The sequence below is a fragment of the Pantherophis guttatus genome, chromosome 11, assembly GCF_059756535.1.
Source record: "Pantherophis guttatus breed Tessera chromosome 11, ASM5975653v1, whole genome shotgun sequence".
NCBI classification, from domain to species: Eukaryota; Metazoa; Chordata; class Lepidosauria; order Squamata; family Colubridae; genus Pantherophis; species Pantherophis guttatus.
Genome location: NC_142073.1, coordinates 17496190 through 17516404, shown reverse-complemented (window position 1 = coordinate 17516404; position 20215 = coordinate 17496190). Strand labels below are relative to the sequence as shown.

General features: G+C 43.7%; 1 protein-coding gene and 1 pseudogene across 2 annotated transcripts in view; both read left to right on the top strand.

Moving 5' to 3' along the window:
* MAF (MAF bZIP transcription factor) overlaps nt 1-20215 on the top strand; it is a 276973-nt gene that overhangs the window by 72521 nt on the left and 184237 nt on the right. The gene's annotated exons all lie outside the window — the stretch shown is intronic.
* LOC148112291 (uncharacterized) lies at nt 12478-15604 on the top strand (annotated as a pseudogene). The gene has a single exon (XR_015729650.1). The product of XR_015729650.1 is annotated as an uncharacterized LOC148112291 (transcript).

Sequence of the window (20215 nt, the reverse complement as noted above, 5' to 3'; positions counted from 1 at the left end):
TATAGATCACTGAAAAATCTTTAGCTGGTTAATTTCATATACTATTGCTATGTTTAGACCGAAGCAGTATTAAAAAGGAAGGGAGTCAAGAGAGCGGGGGGGCGGGGAGAAAGATTTGATTAGATCTGCTTGATTTTTAAGCATATGTTCTCTTCTTAGTCCAGAAATGTCTTCGTCTGCTTTGAATCCCTTCTTGGTTCTTTTCCAATGTTATCCTTTTCCAGTTAATGATGATGGCATATTGAATCTCAGATTCACTGTAAAAATAATTAAGTTAAATCTGGCTGGGGACCAAAGTTAGTAGGCCAAGGTAATGTATCATAAAGGTGTGAAATTTGAACTTTGCAGTCTGCAAATTGTGAATAGTCTGACTACTGGACTGAACAAGAATATTGTTGGGGAAGGAGCTGCTAGATTGTGGCAATAACTTCAAGAAAGATATTTAAAGGAAAGAATCTGGGATACCAAGAACAAGCTTGAAATCAAAACCGGTAAGACACAGTGATGGTATTCAGCCTGTTCTATTCGGTTCGTGTGAACCGGTAGCGGTGTCTGCAGGAGGCTCCGCCCACCCGCCCAGATATCATCACATCCCATTTTTGATGCTCTGCACATACGCAGAAGTCTCTCATACGCGCACTCACCTTTGCGAATCGGTAGCGGAGGTAAGTGAATATCACCCCTAGTAAGACATTATTATTTCAATTTAAAATTAATAAATTAAATATATATAAACAGGAAGCAATCCCCAGACTCACTAGCGTTGATGGTGTTACCTACCCTGTTTCCCCCAAAATAATACATCCCCTGATAATAAGCCCAATCGGGCTTTTGAGTGCATGGCAATAAGGCCAAGCACTTATTTCAGGGTTCAAAAAACTATAACACAGGATCTTTATTTTCGGGGAAACATGGTAGTTGGGCAATAAAATGTCTGCAAGCAAACAAACTCGGAGAGCATCAAGGAATCACAGTTCAATCCTGAGTTACATATATTCTCTTCTGTTGGAAATTGTAAGCATTATAATTTTAATGCTTAAAATATGAATAATAATAATAATAATCTTATCACTACTAATAGGAAGCTAAAGTGCTCAAACAGGCAAGCACCCACCACATAACACTCCAAACTCAACAATTGTTGATAAGAAAGATTACCAAAAAATAACAACAAAAAAACCAAAAGAACCTGGATAGCGGATGTGGCAGTACCTGGAGACAGCAGAAGAGAAGAAGAGAAAGAACCGGAGAAGATAACAAAATGATTTGCAAATAGAAATAGAAAGACTGTCACAACAGAAGGCAAGGATAGTACCAATTGGAACAGGTTGCCTTGAGCACAATCCCAAAACATCTGGAACACCCTCTGAACTTCAACGATACTGACAAAATTGCCACCAGTCAATTGCAAAATGCAGTTTGGCTTGGAACAGTTTACATCAGAGAACTTCAAACTCGGCAGCTCTAAGACTTGTGGACTTCAACTCCCAGAATCCAGAACAGCTGGCTGGAGAATTCTGGGAGTTGAAGTCCACAAGTCTTAAAGCTGCCAAGTTTGAAAACCTCCGGTTTACATCCTTTGACAATACCTTTAAAACTATCAAACATCCACATCTGCCTATCCCAGGTATCCCTTGACCAGGATTCAATAGGTGGATAAAAATGTCAAATCTAGTCTAAACAACTGGTGGACTTGTGTGAGCAAGCATAATATATTTAACTTTTTATAACACCATACTTTAAACCGGTTAACACAAAGTGGAATAGGAACTGAAATACTTCTAATCCAACTCTTAGATAATAGAGGCATTATATAAGTTGTCATGTCAGGTAGAATCCATTATTTCTTTCCCCCTTAGCTTTGCCGTCTTCACTGCGAAGATAGCAACTCACTGTGTCACAAATTGCTTGGTACCTTGAAGGAGGAAATTCAATTTTCTTTCAACATTCCAGTTCCTTGTATCGTCAAGGAATGGGGATAAATAACGATCCCAATATGTAACATACAACCAGCCAGTTTGGATGATATGGATGGACAGGCAATAGAGAATCAGGCGATCGATAGCAACATGTTTTGATGGTGTTGATTCTCTCTTAAATCACAGGCAGAAAATCTTACAACATTGGTTACTGGGAAGTAATGGTGGAAGGAGTTTTTGCTTTCCAGCTCAAGCTGCTCAGCTTCCCAAGTACAACTGGTGTGCATCCTAGAATGCAAGATGAGATAAGCTTCACTCTTGCATTCTTAACAAACTTTCCAAATTTCTAAAAGGCCACAGCAAATATATTAAAAGTATAACAGAATGACAATGTAATCTTTTTTTAAAGATTAATAAGACAAAATCAACTTCTGTGCTTGTAATTAGAGAAAACTTCCCAATTAATACTGAAAATAATATGTTCTGCAATATTATTAACCAGTTGGCAGTCCCAATATTTATTAATCTATGGCAGCTCTAATAATTTTCATAAAGAGGCATGCAGCTATGCCTCTTTCCAAGCTGTGGGGTAGGCTTGGCTGGGGTTTATGAATGGCTGTTGGGGATCCAGTCTAGTGGTCTCTAAAGCTGTAAAATCCTTGACCTTGTCAAATGAGATCAATTGAGATGATGCTGGTTCCAATCTCTTCTGTGGAATTTTATTTCCAGAATCGGATGCACAGTATTACTGCTTCCATTGCCTGTATGTCCTTCAGCTTAAGCTACATGGGGTGGAAAATGCCTGAAGGTAGTGAACAAAGGACTTCTACTCTACCTTTTCCCCTTGTGCTGGTGACTATCAGAAGAATCTGAAGGACAACACAGGGAGCTAGGGATTTTTAACCTATAGCCCAGTTCATGTCCTGGAGGAGAAGAAGTTCTCCTCCAGTGGAACTAGCTCTCCCCCAGAAAGAAGAGCAGGATTCTCGTTATAAATATTCATAAAGCTTGCGATACCTGGATGTGTTCAGGCAGGTATCTGAGGGTTGAGATGTGATGATGTATACACCCTTTGTGTTTCCCCCAAAATAAGACATCCCCTGATAATAAGCCCAATTGGGCTTTTGAGCACATGACAATAAGGCCAAATGCTTATTTCAGGGTTCAAAAAAATATAAGACAGGATCTTATTTTCGGGGAAACACAGTATCCAGGTGTCAGGCACAAAGAATCAGGACCATCAGTTAGATTGCATCATAGGGTTTTTATAGGTATTCAAACCTATACAGAAGAATCAACTAAATTTCAACACTAAATTAATTGCAGATAAGGGTGAACAGGATTCAAGCGGGGTTGGACTTTGACTGCTTGTGGCAATGTAAGGATTCTCAGCTTATTACAGGTTTAACTCTGTCCCCCATCTCTGCCTGCCCTTCTCCTACATCAGTATGTGTATGGGTTTTGTTGATGGCTGCTTGTTAATTATCATGATTTACTAAATTGTTGAACTAGATGAATACATACAGCAGTGAAGATCCTTATAGTGTATGGCTTTTGTAAGCCATTTAGATTCATTTTCACTGAAGGAGTATTAAAGGACCAGTAGGTAAGCAAGCAAGCAAGCAAGCTGAAGTGATACAGAAGAATAGGAGCTACAGTAGTGGCCAAAATTGTGGAAACCTTTTGGGAAAAGTGTATTTTTGAGGTTTGATGGCTAATAACACCACTTTTTTGGGGGGGAGAGTTTCAAAATAATCAACTGCTGGAATGGCCTGGGAATAGCCCAGATCTTAACCCAATTGAACATCTATGGAGTCGACTAAAGAAACTTGTTAGTCAGAAGCGACCCAGCAATAAAACCCAGTTAATAGAAGCAATCCTTCAATCTTGGTTTCACATGATAACAGCTGCAGAACTAAAAGACTTGGTTCACTCCATGGGAAGATGTTGTAAGGCTGTAATTCATGCAAAAGGTTACCCAACTAAGTATTAAATGACATGGTGATCATTTTTGTATATCTCGTTTTTTCTATGGTGATCATTTTTGTATATCTCATATTTTCCATATGTTTCATGTTTCTTCTTTATACTGTCACTGCTATTCTAATAGCAAATCCTCCATAAAAGTTATTGCATTACAGTCGTGATTAAATTATCTTTCCATTGATATATAATTTTATGGTACTACTCCAAAAAAAAACCTGTTATCAGCTAGTTTTAGAAAATACACTTTTCCCAAAAGGTTTCCACAATTTTGGCCACTACTGTATAAAATGTTAAAGGATCTCTTACTGAGCATGTTTTTAAGAAACAGAGAGAGAAGATGAAAAGAGAATGATGGTCATTTAACCTTGGCAACGTTTCCTTTATGCCCGTCCCCTCTCCCTACCTCGATACATGGTGTGAATAGAAAGAACCAAAGTATCCGTCTCTATCTCTGATCTGCAGTAGATAACCAGACACTTCCTATAACCGCGTTTTTCAGGATGGCCCAGGGGATTAAGAAAGAATTGTTTGGGGCTCTGTGTAGGTTTAACTACTACAACCCACGGATGAGAAAAACCAACATAATATACCTTCCCTGCTCTCCCATCATCACATCAATATATGGGAAATGCCTATACCATCCCCCCCTCCCTTGTCATTAAGGAAAGTATGAGCAGAATTAGAAATAGAAGCCTCCAACAGCTTGATTTCTTCCACAGCATGCAATAAACCTTTATGAATATGCAGACAAAGGGAGATCCCGTACCAGGATAGCTGAGCCACTGTATAACCAAAAGCAGCATTCCTTTTCTTGCAAAGCAAGCCCACTTTTGCAGCAGCTAAGCAGTATAAAATGTGAAGCCAGCAGCAGTTAATCTGGCTTACTTTCCTGGGAACTAATGCCAGGCAGAAAACCTCCCGTGGATTATTATTTATTTTTTTTGTCCCCTCTATTCCCCCTTCCAATTTCTTATTCAGGACAATGAAGGAGAATTTGCTTTTGAAATTTCTTTCAGGGGGAAAAAAAATCCAGTGCTTGTACTCATGTGGTTTCAGGATGACCCAGAGTGGCAGGATTGCCTTGTTCTTCAATGTGGAGCCAACTTTTCAGGGATCTGCAGGGATCTCTGGCTTCCCATGTTGCCATTAAATCCCAAGGGGAAACCATTGAATAAGACTCTATCCAGGAAATTGATTCTGATTGGAGTAGCCAAGGAGGATTGGTTGATTCTGGTTGTAGATAGCCAGGGAAGAAAACAACCACGGTAGTATCTGTTTTCCTGAAAATAAGACCCTGTATATTTTTTTGAACCCTGAAATAAGCGCTTGGCCTTATTGCCATCTGCTCAAAAGCCTGATTGGGCTTATTATCAAGGGATGCCTTATTTTGGGGAAAACAGGGTAGCTGGTAGGTAGGTAGGTAGGTAGGTAGGTAGGTAGGTAGGTAGGTAGAGATAGATAGATAGATAGATAGATAGATAGATAGATAGATAGATAGATAGATAGATAGATAGATACTGTGTTTCCCCGAAAATAAGACCCGGTCTTATATTTTTTGGAACCCTGAAATAAGCACTTGGTCTTATTGCCATGTGCTCAAAAGCCCAATTGGGCTTATTATCAAGGGATGCCTTATTTTGGGGAAAACAGGGTAGCTGGTAGGTAGGTAGGTAGTGATAGATAGATAGATAGATAGATAGATAGATAGATAGATAGATAGATAGATAGATAGATAACGTGTTTCCCCGAAAATAAGACCCTGTCATATATATTTTTGTATCCTGAAATAAGCACTTGGCTTTATTGCCATGCGCTCCAAAGCCCGATTGGGCTTATTATCAGGGGATGTCTTATTTTGGGGGAAACAGGGTGCCATGTCCAAGAAGAAATAAACACCCAAATCCATCAAATGTTTTAAAGCACTCTAAGAATAAAGTAGAAAAGCAGAAGACCATTCCGTAGAGGAAGAAAGAAAAGTTTGACGAACTTACAAATAGGCTTGTTGTTTTTTTAACATAATATCACCTAGAATGTCTTCCAAACATATAATGAATACTATATGAAGTATTCACCTATGTCAAGATGAGCCCGAGGGTGGGGTCAAACATACTATCAGTTTGATAATGTGTCTCTACACCCTTATAAGACACCCCCTTGAAGTCTGTTGACTCTTACCTGGCACCAATTCGCCTTGCCCATTAGTAGATAAGATTCTTGTGTATAGGTAGTTTGAAGTAAAATTGCAGTACTTTTGAACTCTATCCTGGCTCCTGACTTCTTGCACCTGACGTTATATAAGAAGGCTTCTGTCAAGCACAGGAATTCAGGAGCCCAGGCAGTTCAAATTAATTTATAGATTTGTTGTATGCTAAAACTCTCTACAAGAATCTGAACTACTAACGGTCAAGGCAAATTGGTGTCCATGGAATTCAAGGGTGGGCTAGACTTAGATCTCTTGTGGGCATGAAGGGACTCGAGACTGATGATACGTTTTATCCCTCCTTCGAAGCTCAGCCTGGTCATCTCCTACATCTTTAGCAGTAACTATCGACCAGAATCTCCTCCTTTTAGCTTCTCCGTCTCCATGTGCGTGCGTTTTGATGCAACGAAACAAAAGTCACTCTACTGTATTATAGCTAACCAGAAACTCCAACACAACACCAGGAGAAGGGGGTTAATTGTAAGAAGAAATGTCAAGAGGTCAGCAAAGAGAATCTCTTTTGAAAGGTATAGCTCAATTTTATTTTATGCCTTGAAGGAGCTTGCAAGTCTCTTTCCTGAAAGTAAGAAATGTCGAAAGGTCGTGCCAAATAGACACAGACCGCTGTGCCAATTTCTCATGATTGTTTGCACAGTGGAGTGCAAGAAGCAATATGCCCCAACTGTGTAAATGATGTTTCTTTCCAAAATATGGCACTACTGGAATATTGAAAGAGCTCACAGCAGAGTCACCGGGGAGAAGAGGAAAAAAAAATACTGTATTATCAGCCTTTTGGTCTCAACTCGGTTCACAGATTCAGTACGTTACATTTGAGAGGGGTGGGGGAAGAGGGTTACATTCTTCAAAATGAGAAGCACCAGCTCATTTGGGAAACTGTCTTCTGCTTTCCTGTTTTTTCCCCTCCTTGCGACTTCTCTTTTCTACCTCAGTTTCTTTTCTCTGCCTTTCGCCTCAGCCTAATCGTTCATTTCCGTTCCTGCCATGAAAGCCCTTCATTTCTGTCAGCTGCCACTGTAGCTTTGCCTTGTGATTAAATGGCCTCTCCTACCCCACCACCCCCAGCCCCCAAAAGGTGGGTCTTTTAAATTGTTAGCTTTTTTTATGCCTCTTGTTTAGAAGGGAGCTGCATGCGGAAAGGGAAGCACAAGCACTCCTATTCTATCCATCCTGCCACAGTTCCAAAATTTGTAGGACAACACATATTTGATTAAAACCTTAACCCCTTTAAAGTGTTATTGTCTTCGAAAGCAAAGCCACAAGAGAAAATTACTGATTGCACACCTTAACAAATTGGAACAGGGGTAGGACAAACGCCAGCTATTCCAATTACAGACCAAAGCCTTAGAACATTCCCTTTTGTCTGCAAATCAGAACCCAGAACGATGCATCGTAAAATTAGAATGGCCATGCTTCAAATGCAAACAGGTTATTAAAATCAGGATTAGTGCTGATCTGAAGTCAGTGACTCTCAGTTCAGATCACATAAACCTCATTAATAATAGAACTGTTGACCTTTTAAACTCCAGCTTTTTCTTTTCTTTTTCTTTTCTTTCTTTCTTTCTTTTTAGATAGATAGATAGATAGATAGATAGATAGATAGATAGATAGATAGATAGATGGATGATAGATAGATAGATAGATAGATAGATAGATAGATAGATAGATAGATAGATAGTATTTCCTTTTTACAAGCTTGTTCTTGTTCGCGTTATCTTCATGCAGTGCTAAATACAATGCTCTTTCACATAGCTGACACAAAGCTTTATTTTCTCAATGTTCCAATGCTTAGTTAAAAGAAGCTTATCCAAGTTTCCAATTTACCAGCATCTATGGTGTGATCATGCTCCTTGGAATTCCAGAACATGACCAGGGACCCACAAGATGTTGTGTTAGATTTGCATTTGAATCCAAACTGATTCCATTTTGTGTTTTTTTACCATCTGAATACCGAGTTCGTTGGGCCAAAATATTTATTTGCTCTTATTCCCCTTTTACCGATGAGGAAGTGAGGTTGAAAGAAGTGGAAGAAGTGAATCTGGCCCTCTCTGAGCTGGGTTTCCTGCCTTTGTGTTCAGTTTAGCTCTGACATGGAAGAATTTCCCTTTGACAGTTAATGGCTGTCTTTTATAGAACACCCCTTGTCTGTAAAATGCAGTTTTGATCAAGCAGATGGCAGTTGCAGGGCATCCATTGAGAGGACTGGCCTGTAATCTCCTCTCTGCTGTGACTTGGTGACTTCAGAAGGTTTCTTTTTTTTTTTTTCATTTTTATCAATTACTGATTATATGCATGACCTTTACCTCTAATACTGGACTATTCTTGGCTGTGGATTGTCTACAATAGCATCTAAGTACAGGTATAACAGTTCATTTAGTGACCATTGGAAGTTACGCCGACACTGAAAAAAGGAACTTATGACCATTTTGCACATTGATGACCATCCCCCATGATCATGTGACCCACATTTGGATGCTTGCCAATGGACTCATATTTATGACGGTTGCAGCGTCCCGCAGTTTTGTGATCATCTTTTATTACCTTCTGACAGCAAGGGCAATGGAGAAGCCAAAGCCTCCATTGTTAATAGTTTAATGACTGCAGTGATTCACTTAACAACTATGGCAGGAAAGGTCGTAAAACTCATTTAACAAATGTCTCGTTTAGCAACAGAAATTTGGGGCTCAATTGTGATAATATGTCAAGGACTACCTTTAGTGCTAGAACTTTTGTGAAGTTTTCCCACTAAAGGGCTGTTGAATTAAATGATCCAGCCTGTTATAATTTAATCACTCATACAATAAAATAAAAGTTGGTGAAAAGAAGAGAACTTGGTAAACTAGGGTTGCTGCTATTGTTCAAATAATAATAATAATAATAATAATAATAATAATAATAATAATAATAATAATAATAATAATAATTAAAAAAAAAACATTTTGACTCTACAAAAAACCACCTTACTCGGAACAGCTTACATCCTCCGACGATACCTTAACAGTTCCTAGGTCCTTGGTTAGGACTCGAGCTGCTGAGCTATTAACCAGCCTCAAAAGCTGTGAATCTCACTAAAGATTAACCAATAAATAATAATAATAATAATAATAATAAAAAAATACGACTTTCCTGTATCCAAAAAGTCACAGGAACATAAAATGAAAAAAGTTATAGAAAATGAGAAGGTGAAGTTCTTGTGGGATTTTCGAATACAGACGGATTGTCACTTGGAACACAACTCGCCAGATATCACAGTTGTCGAAAACCGAAACGAACAATTTATTGACATCGCGGTACCAGGAAATGCCAGAGTCGAAGAAAAAGTACTAGAAAAAAAATCACGAAATATCACGACCTGGCCATTGAAACTACACAGCTACAGATGAAACATGCAACAGTGATACCCATTGTCATCGGGGCACAAAACACATCAAGAAATTGCAGCTTCCTGCAATAACACCAGCCGAACTGCAAAAAACTGTGCTACTTGGAACATCGTACATCTTAAGAAGGTACTTGGTTGATACCTAGGACACTGGCAGCAACCCATATCAACCATTAGCACCAGTCAATGGTATTTGTGATGCATTTTTGAATGTTCAGTTGACTGAGTTTCATGTTTAATGAGATAATAATAATAATAATAATAATAATAATAATAATAATAATAGAAGAAGGAGAAGGAGGAGGAGGAGGAGGAGGAGGAGGAGGAGAAGGAGAAGAAGAAGAAGAAGAAGAAGAAGAAGAAGAAGAAGAAGAAGAAGAAGAAGAAGAAGAAGAAGAAGAAGAAGAAGAAGAAGAAGAAGAAGAAGAAGAAGAAGAAGAAGAAGAAGAAGAAGAAGAAGAAGAAGAAGAAGAAGTTGTTGATACTTAGGACGCTGGCAGCAACCATTAGCACCAGTCAATGGTATTTGTGATGCATTTTTGAATGTATCATTCAAAATGTATTTGAATTACTTTAATGAATAAAGTAAATAATAACAACCCAGAGTGTTTCAAATCCAGAAAAATGGACTGAATTGTTTTGTGAGCTCATCAGTTGCATTTCACAGCAGTTGTGCTGAGTGAGCAGTGTCTAAAGCAGGGTTTAGACTGCTCCCTTCTCCAGTTCATTGTGAGAACAATGGGCTGAGGCTAGCGAAGGTCTCTCTCTCTTAGTGGAAAAACAAAATCAATTGCCAGGGTGGCAACTGATGGCCAAAATAAGCAAAATAAAAGGCGCAGAAACTTGTGAATGAGATTTCACAGAACCAGGGCTGTAGAACAACTTAACATACGTAGGTAAAACCTGGCTAGAAAGAATATGCACATAAAAGCTTTCGAAAATATATATATATATATATATATATATATATATATATATATATATATATATATATATATATATATATATATATATATATATATATATATATATATATATATATATATAGGTGCTTTGACAGAAACACACACACACACACACACACACACACAAATAGAGATAGAACTAATTTTCTCAAGATATATTGAAGAGAGAAACTGAATCACAATTTTTTTTTAAAGGAGGGGAAAATCCTAAGGGCAGTATAGCAAAAAAACAAAAAAACAACCCTATCTGGTACTTGGCAGCATATTAAAATAATTTGTAGAGGTACATCATATATCATCCCAAAGGCATGCAGAAATGAGGTGGAGAAAAATTGCCATTGGACATTTTACAGAAGTCTCTTTTCATGAGTCAGCTTCTTTTTGTGATTGCAGACTTGCCAGCTGCAAACTCTGCAATGTTGGCTTATCTCCTTCCTAGGATGCAATTAAGTTATAATTGGCTGCACTCTTCCCCCTTTGGAGATGAGAATAATAAAAATTTGCCATAGAAGAGAATATTTGTAGCTCAGGGTTGAACTGTGGGGTCCTTGGCGCTCTCTGAGTTTGATTGTTTCTTGTAGACATTTCATGACCCAACTAGGTAACGTCATCCAAAAACAAATCCTCTGTGTGGGAAGAACATGCAACAACTAGATTTTCAAAACCAAAGACTGCAGCTACTATGGTATAGTGTAGGAGGTATTGGAGCAGAATGACCATGTTCTGATCCACTCTCAACCTCATGGAGTAATTTGGGGTGAGTCCCTCTCCTTCAACATAATTTGCCCATATTGGTTGTTGTTCTGGAGAATAATAGGAAGAAGGAGAACTGTGTACATTGACTTGAGTTTCTGAATGGGAGACAGGATATAAATCTGAAAGAAAAAATAAAGAAATCTGCTCCTTGACAGAATGCATAATAGCCAAGTCTGATTGAAGTGCTTCTCCAATTAAATCAGGAAATCCTTAAGTGTCTCTCCGCATCCCAGCCTTGCTTCTTGGCAGTAAAACTATAACAATCATAGAGAAATAACAATTTATTTATTTGGGGGCTTCCTAAAGCTGACAGACAGACCAGCAATCATACTAATGTACTACAGGTAGTCCTCGACTTACAACCATTCATTCAGTAACCAAAGCTCGAAATTTTGGGCTTAGACAACTTAGAACTTCGCCATCTTTGGTCCGACCTAAGCATAGTACATAAAATCATCTGCTACAATGTCCTACCAGGCAATGAATACTTCAGCTTCAACCAAAACAATACAAGAGCACACAATAGATACAAACTCATGGTAAACCGATCCAAACTAGACTGCAGAAAATACGACTGCAGTAACAGAGTGGTCAACGCCTGGAATGCATTACCTGACTCTGTGGTTTCTTCCCCAAATCCCCAAAACTTTAACCTTAGACTGTCTACTGTAGACCTCACCATGTTCCTAAGAGGTCTGTAAGGGGTGTGCATAAGCGCACCAGCGTGTCTACCGTCCCTGTCCTAATGTTTTCTTTTATTCGTATCCTTTTCATTTATTTATAACTATGTTTACACTTGTATTTGTCATAAAATACATGCTTGACAAAATAAATAAATAAAATAAATAAGCTACGACGGCACTGAGAAGAGTGACTTACGACTGTTTTTCATACTTATGAAAGTATTGTTGCAGCATCTCTATGGTCATATAACCAAAATTCAGATGCTTGGCCACTGACTCATATTTATGACAGTTGCATGTCATGTGATCACTTTTCGCGAAACTTCTAAGAAGCAAAGTCATTAGGGGAGCCCAATCACTTAACAATTATGTTGCTAACTTAACATCTGCAATGATTCTCTTAACAAAGGTCGCAAGAAAGGTCATAAAAGAGGGCAAAATTTAACAACTGTCTTGTTTAGCAACAGAAATTGTGGTCATAAATTGAAGGCTATCTGTAATCCATTGATATCCCACCCACCCCATTCTTGTTGGCCAAGATGATTTTACATGCAGTATTATGATTCTCCATTGTGGGTGGAGACAGCAGCCAGGATGGGGGTGTGCTCATCTGCCATGCTGATAGACTGAGCCAATCAAAGTTGCCAAGTCCCGCCCCTGTTGCCGGGCAGACCCAGCTTTTGGCTCAGTCTGTCAGCGAAGACAGGCGTGTGGGACTGTTCCTCTAGCAAATTTCTTCTATTCTACTTTATTCTTTCTGAATAACATTCTAATCTGATTGATATTATTGGTTGACTTTGGATTGCTACTGGACTGAACTTGGATCACGATTGAAACTGTAAGCCTGGACGCTCCAGTAACCGGCCTGCCTGGTTATCTGGGGTATCTTCCCTTTCTATTAGTTGGTCTTAGAGGTTTTCTTTACCTTATTTTTTAGCGTCTACCCGCTGTGTTTCTTTATGGTTTGTGGAGCTTCGCGCCCCCGTGGGAGAGACCTCGAGCCTTCATTCGGCTTTTTCTTAGCGATTTAATCCTTGTGGAGCTTCACGCCCCCGTAGAGCTAGATTCCAACCTTGTTTCGGCCTTTTTTTGCTGCTGGCCCCTCTGCGGAGCTTCGCAACCCCTGCGCTTGATTTCTGCGGCCATTTCGCGCGCTTAGCTCAACGGCTGCCCACTCACTAGGCGGTTCTCCTCGCTTTAAAAGGCCGACGAGCGGAGCTTCGCGCCCCCGATAGTGCGCTCTTCTCCTTTCCGCCTTCAAACCGCTCTGCGGTTTAAAGCCGACGAGCGGAGCTTCGCGCCCCCGACAGTGCGCTCTTTACCCTGCGGCCATTTTGCGCGCCTTTACCAACCGCTGACTAAATTTCAGCGACGCCCTCAGCAGTTTAGGCCATACAAGCGGAGCTTCACGCCCCCGATAGTGTCGGCTTCAGCGCCTCTGCCTCAGATCGATAGGCGCTTGGGGGAGTTTTTTCACGCACATCGTTGCGATTTCAGCCCTGCTTGCGATTACGAGCGGCTCTTTACCTGCCTTGACTGCGTTGCAGTAACGTTCTCCGTTGTTTGCCAGTTCGTGGTTCCATCGTTTAGAGAGGGGTCTCGCGCCCCCATCAGCAACAGTGAGCGCCTTCCCTAAACGGGGGACTAGTTAGCGTGGAGATTCGCACTCCCTTACCTGCGCAATTCCTACAGTGTGCTGGTTCTCTCATTGGTGCAGGTCTGGGCATTCCCTGAATCGGTGGAGTTTTTTCTTGCGCTCCCATTGGCTGAGGCTCGCTGTCTGTGCCCTCGAGGTCTCAACCTGTGCTTTCTGACCCGTTATCGCTAATTCACCCGGGTACATTTGGCCGAGGCTTGTTACCTGAGTCAAGATGCCCAAAGCTTTGCAGAAGTCAAAACATGGCCGGAGGGCGGGTCGCTCCGAGAGTCCCCATGATAAAGGGGACTCTCAGACCAGAAAAGACCACTCAGTGGTCCTCCCTTCTCGATCTGTGAGATCTGAAGTTCCTCGCTCGCATCACAAGCCCTCCCACCTCACGACCTCCCGTGCTGAAGCTCGCCGGGACAAGGTCCTCAAGAAGCTTTGCGCTAAAGCGAGCACACATCAGTCCTCCTCCAAGGAGACAACCGCTGTTTCCCCCCGGGGGGTTATCACATCAGGTACGAGAGCGCATTCAGACCAAGTCTCTCTGCAGGATTGCCCAGCGGTCATTCAACCGGAATCCCTGTGGGGCTCGGAAGTTGCCCCTGCGCCTCTTCCTTCATCTTCTTCCCCATCAGGACAAGCCGTCCTTGACCCGGTGGTTCAAACTTCCCCACCGGATCAGAGGTCTGACGGAACTCAACAACGCGATTTTCCTTCGCCTGACCAGATTCAGCAAATGATCACGACTGCAGTGCAGCAATCGTTGGCTTCCCACTTCCTTTCCTCCAACAGGACAAATTCCATCCATTCAGCGGCGACTCTTTCGGGGGTGGAAGTACACCCGGATGATGTCCTTTCAATCGAGGCCCCGGACTCTCCTGTAGCCTCTATTGCGAGCCGTTCCTCTTCGGTGGCTGACGATGCGTGCCCGGATATGGAGTTGTCGGAGGATGAGGACCTTCCCCCGGATCAACCCGCCTTTTCGGGTCTATTTCCTCAAGCCTTGTTCAAGTCCCTCCTGCACAAGGCTATTGCTACTGCCCAACTGGACATGCCTAAACCATCTCCATCTACTTCAGCTGTGGCCAAGGGGGCTCTGAACCCTCTGTTTGCTGAACCGTCGCGACAGGTGGACATCATTCCGACTCCACCACTGTTCCTCGATGTGATCCGAAAGCAGTGGTCTTCACCTGGAGCGGCTCCGGCTCCTACTTCAACGGACAAGCGGAATTTTTCTGTGGCGTCGGATCTGGACTCTATTCTCCAGGTGCCAGCAGTCGACGCTCCTATAGCCGCTCTCTTACCTCAGGCGGCAGTTCCGGGGGTTCCGACCGAGGGCCTTCGTCCTGAAGAACGACGAGCTGACCAGGTTTTGCAACGGGCTCACCAGGGTGCCGCTTGGGCTATCCGGTCGGCGTCGACTGCCTCTTTTTTTTAACCGCACTACCCTTCTCTGGCTTCGCCAGCTCCAGGACACCTTGGCGACAGAGGATGCACGCATTAGACTGGAGCTGAACAAGATTATTGCCGCCACCCAATTTTCAGCGGATGCCACACTCAATGCCGCTCGCTTCGCGGCTAAATCCCTCGCTTCTTCGGTTTCTGCACGTCGCTTGGTCTGGCTCCGCCATTGGCAAGCTGATGCCAGACACAAATGGCGATTGGCTTCGGTTCCCTTTGGCGGCTCCAAGTTGTTTGGGGATTCTTTAGAATCCTTCCTCGTTGAAACGAAGGATAAGAGGAAGGTTCTCCCGGTTGTTTTCCGTAGGGGGGAACCTAGATTCCAACCTTACCCGTCCCGGTCCCACTCTCGGTCTTATGAGGGTTCCAATTTTGCCACTTCTGCTGCGAGACCTCAGGGGTATTTCCAATCCAGACATCGGGGGGCTCAGGACAGAGCCCCTAGAGGTAGGACATTTGGCTCCAAACGGCCCTTTCGAGGGGGAGGAGGTCGTTTCCCCAGACGCCGTCGTTAACTGCATTCCGGATCCTCCCATAGGGGGCAGATTGGCCCTTTTCGCCCCTATTTGGGAGGAGTCCACCTCCGATAAATGGGTCCTGGCCACTCTAAGATCTGGGTTGGCCATTGAATTCCTTTCCCCTCCTCCAAGTTTTTTTGTACGCTGTCCGCTGTCCCATGACATCGAGAAGAGATCTCTTATGGAGTCGGCGGTTCAGCATCTCCTTTCAATCAGGGCTATCCAACTAGTGCCCGAGATTGAACAGGGCACGGGATTCTATTCCCGTGTTTTTCTTGTACCAAAGTCTTCGGGGGGGTGGAGACCTATTCTGGACCTCAAGCGCCTTAATCGGTATGTCGCATACCGGAAATTTAAAATGCAGTCTCTAAAATCTATTCTCGACGGTGTTAGGAGGGGCGATCTCCTCTCTTCTATAGACCTCACCGAGGCCTATCTACATATCCCAATTCTCCCTTCCCATAGGAGGTTTCTTAGATTCTGTTATGGAGGGCAACATTACCAATACCGGGCCTTACCCTTTGGTCTTTCGTCGGCCCCTCGTGTCTTCACCAAGGTACTGGCTGCCTTGGCAGCCTTTCTTCGGTCCAAGTCGGTGCGTCTTCAGTGTTACCTGGACGACATCTTAATTTTGTCATCCTGTCATCAGGGGGCTTTTTCCGACCTGCAACTTACCATCCGTACCCTGGCTTCCCATGGGTTTTCCATTAACGTGGAAAAGAGCCATTTGGTCCCCTCAACTCGTTTGGTCCATCTCGGGGCTCTGATAGATTCGGTGGAGGGGAGGGTCTACCTGTCGCGTGAGCGTCAGGAGAGTTTACGCTTGCTGGTAGCTAAGGTTAAACGCACCAGGTCTGTCTCCCCCCTCGCTCTGTCCCAGCTCCTGGGGAAGATGATTTCGGCCATCTCTATCGTCCCATGGGCCCAACTCCACGCAAGGGAACTTCAGTGGTTCCTTCTACCTTGGCAGAAGGCAGGGAGGGGCACCTCCCGTTCTCCCATCCCTGTCCCCAAGAAGGTACTCAGGTCCCTAACATGGTGGCAGTCACCAGCCTTATCCCGGGGTTGTTTTTTCTTTGACCCGCAGAGAGTGGTGGTGACAACAGACGCCAGCCTCCATGGCTGGGGTGCCCACTGTCGGGGCCAGATGGCACAGGGCACCTGGACAGATGTAGAATCCCGGCGTCCGATCAACTGGCTAGAACTACGGGCAGTCTACCTGGCCCTGCAAGCCTTCCGTCACATGGTGTCCAAGTCACATGTCCTGGTCCTCACGGACAATATTACAGCAAAGGCGCACATCAATCGCCAAGGGGGCACTCGATCTCGGCTCCTGATGGAGGAAGCATGGCGGCTGGGAGTCTGGTCAGAACTCAACCTCGCCTCGTTGAGGGCGGAACACATTTCCGGTGCCACCAACCTACAGGCGGACTGGCTAAGCCGTCAGCGACTGGATCATGCGGAATGGCATCTTCACCCGCACATCTTCCAACTGATCGTGACACGCTTCGGGATGCCGGCGGTAGACCTTTTTGCCACGGCGGCCAACTCTCAATTACCACGCTTCCTATCACGGTACCCATCACCTCATGCGGAGGCTGTGGATGCTCTTCGTTCCCCGTGGCCTCCAGGACTTCTCTATGCCTTTCCTCCGGTCCCTCTGGTTCCCCGTGTACTTCGCAAATTATTGACGGAACAGGCGGAGATGATTCTAGTGGCCCCTTATTGGCCTCGCAGACCTTGGTTTGCCGACCTCGTGTCTCTTTCAACGTGCCGCCCGTGGCAGTTGCCCCAACCAGAAGACGCACTAACACAAGGAGCCGTGAAGCATCCGGACTTACAGTGGCTCCGTCTGACCGCTTGGCGGTTGAGCGGCTATCGTTCGAAGCTGTCAATGTACCTGCCGACGTAATCGACATCATACAGGCGTCGCGGAGGCCCTCGACGAACCGGATTTACTCGGCCACCTGGCGAGCATTTTGTGACTGGTGTGATCGTACGGGGGTTCAGCCTCTTCAAGCTTCGATCCTCAATGTCCTAGTTTTTCTGCAGAACGGTCTGGCTAACGGCCTTTCGCCCAACACTTTGCGACGGCAGGTGGCAGCGATTTCGTCTATACTTACGCTCGGGTCGGTGTCCTCTCTCTCTCAGCATCCGATGGTTCGCCGTTTCCTACGAGGGGCGACGAACCTCCGTCCCCCAGTCCTTCACAGGTATCCGACTTGGGACCTTTCGCTGGTCCTTAATGCGCTCACGGGGGCTCCGTTCGAGCCTTTACGGACAGTGAGTCTTCGATTTCTAACGTGCAAAGTTGCATTCCTAGTGACAATCACTTCGGCTCGTCGCATCTCGGAGATAGCCGCGCTCTCCGTACGAGAGGACCTATGTGTATTCCACGCGGACCGTGTGGTACTCCGGCTAGATCCCACCTTTGTGCCAAAGGTGAATACCACTTTCCACCGCATGCAGGAACTGGTGCTGCCTAACTTTTGCCCTCAACCGTCTCACCGACTCGAACGACGATGGCATTCACTAGATGTCCGTCGGGCTCTGCGGATTTACATTAAGCGTACAGCGACTATCCGCAAAACTGAATCGCTCTTTGTGTCTTTCTTACCATGTTCCTTGGGCAATAAGGTGTCGGCTTCCACCGTCGGTCGCTGGATTCGCCAAACGATAGCCAAGGCCTATGAACTTCGCGCTCTCCCTCGGCCTCCTCGTCTGACGGCTCATTCCACCCGTAGCGCGGCGACATCAGCTGCCTGGGCTGCCCAGGCATCCTTGTTAGAGATCTGCAGAGCGGCTACGTGGACTTCGCCGTCCCCGTTTATCCAACACTATAAACTGGACAGATTCGCTTCGGCGGATGCCGCCTTTGGTCGTAGGGTTTTACAACGGGTTGTTGAAGGGGGGATTGCTTCGGACCAGACTGGTCCCTCCCCTTCTTAGGGACTTGAATCTTTGGTATGTCCCATCCTGGCTGCTGTCTCCACCCACAATGGAGAAGGGGCGTTGGTCTTACCTGAGACGCTCCTTCTCGTTGGGTGGAGACAGCAGCCAGACCCTCCCTTCTCCAGTCTGTCCTCTATTTCTTGTGTTTTTTCTTCCTTTACGCTAGTGTCCCACACGCCGAGCCTCTCTTCTTGCCTTCACCAAAAGCTGGGTCTGCCCGGCAACAGGGGCGGGACTTGGCAACTTTGATTGGCTCAGTCTATCAGCATGGCAGATGAGCACACCCCCATCCTGGCTGCTGTCTCCACCCAACGAGAAGGAGCGTCTCAGGTAAGACCAACGCCCCTTTCAATATGGATAGCTCATTCATAGATCTAATTTCTTGCTGGTATCTTTGTATTTAATTATGCTTTGCATTTTTATTGTAAACAGCAAAAAAAAAAAGCATTATATCCCATGTTAGAAGATGATTGTTATATTTATTAGTCGTACAGTGTGACCATTAATATTATTAACATCATTAAACGACCATACTCAGACAAGCATTCTGTACAACTCGCTGCAACAGTGTTAATCTCTGTTTTATGCAGTTGTGATGGCATAACTTATTTTATCAGTCTTACTATAGACTAGAATCAACTTGATGATGATCTGTAGATTGGCAGTGGAGGATGGGTAGACCAGTGGTAGTAGGAAAGCTGAACCCATTTCCTCCCACCCATTTAATGGCAATGAAATAGAATTCTTTCTCTTCTCTTCATGCTCCCTCCCTCGGCTCTCTTGAATAGCGTCAGCTTTCAAAGCACGTTTATAGACAAGAACAGGACACAGAGTCTAAATGGATTTGCTAGAATCCATAGGTGGGACAAATCAGGCAATTATGTCCTTAATTCAAGGAACTATGCATAACACAAAGAAGAAGACAACATTCAAACAAGTCCCGTATTTACTGAGTATTTTTAAAATGAACCACATTGATTGAGTTTTTTATTGGAAAGTCAAACCATTATTTAAAAGGAGTGGTTATATGCTAATGGTGACCTCAACCCTATCTTTTTCTATAGATAACTACCCTCTGCAATTGAAACTGAAAGCAGTCCAATATTTGCAGATCCTCCATATTGCACCGAACCAAGAGGTTTTGAGTATCACAAGCAATTATTTCAGCTGTTGTGTTTATACACTGTCAGTGGTTCATTTTCTAATGTACACGTCTGTCTATGCACTACGAACATTATTAAAAAGCCAGTTTGGTCTAGCCATTGAGGCACTAAGGTAGAAACAGGGAGACCGTGAATTCTAGTCCCGTCTTAACCATGCAAGCCAGTTGGGTGACCTTGGGCCAGTCAGTCTCTACGAGCCCAAATTACCTCACAGGATTGTTGTTGTAGGGAAAATAGGAGGATGAAGGTGTGTTGGATACGTTCGCTGCCTTGAGTTATTTGTAAACATAATAAAAGTGAGATACAAATATATATAAATAAAGACCAGCTCTATAGTGTCGGATTCAACTTAAAAATGTGTAGACGTTATTGGTCCTAAATTCCTCATTTTTCTGCAAATGTCAGTTAAACTGGGAAATACAGACTCGCTTTTCATTGCATTTATTTCCTTGGAGTGTTGAATTCCAAATGATATCAGTGCTGCTGTTAGACATTGGGTCATGTTAAGTGTATGGCTTTGAGGAGGAACATCTAACCCAATCTGATCAGCTACTCCTTCCAATGGTA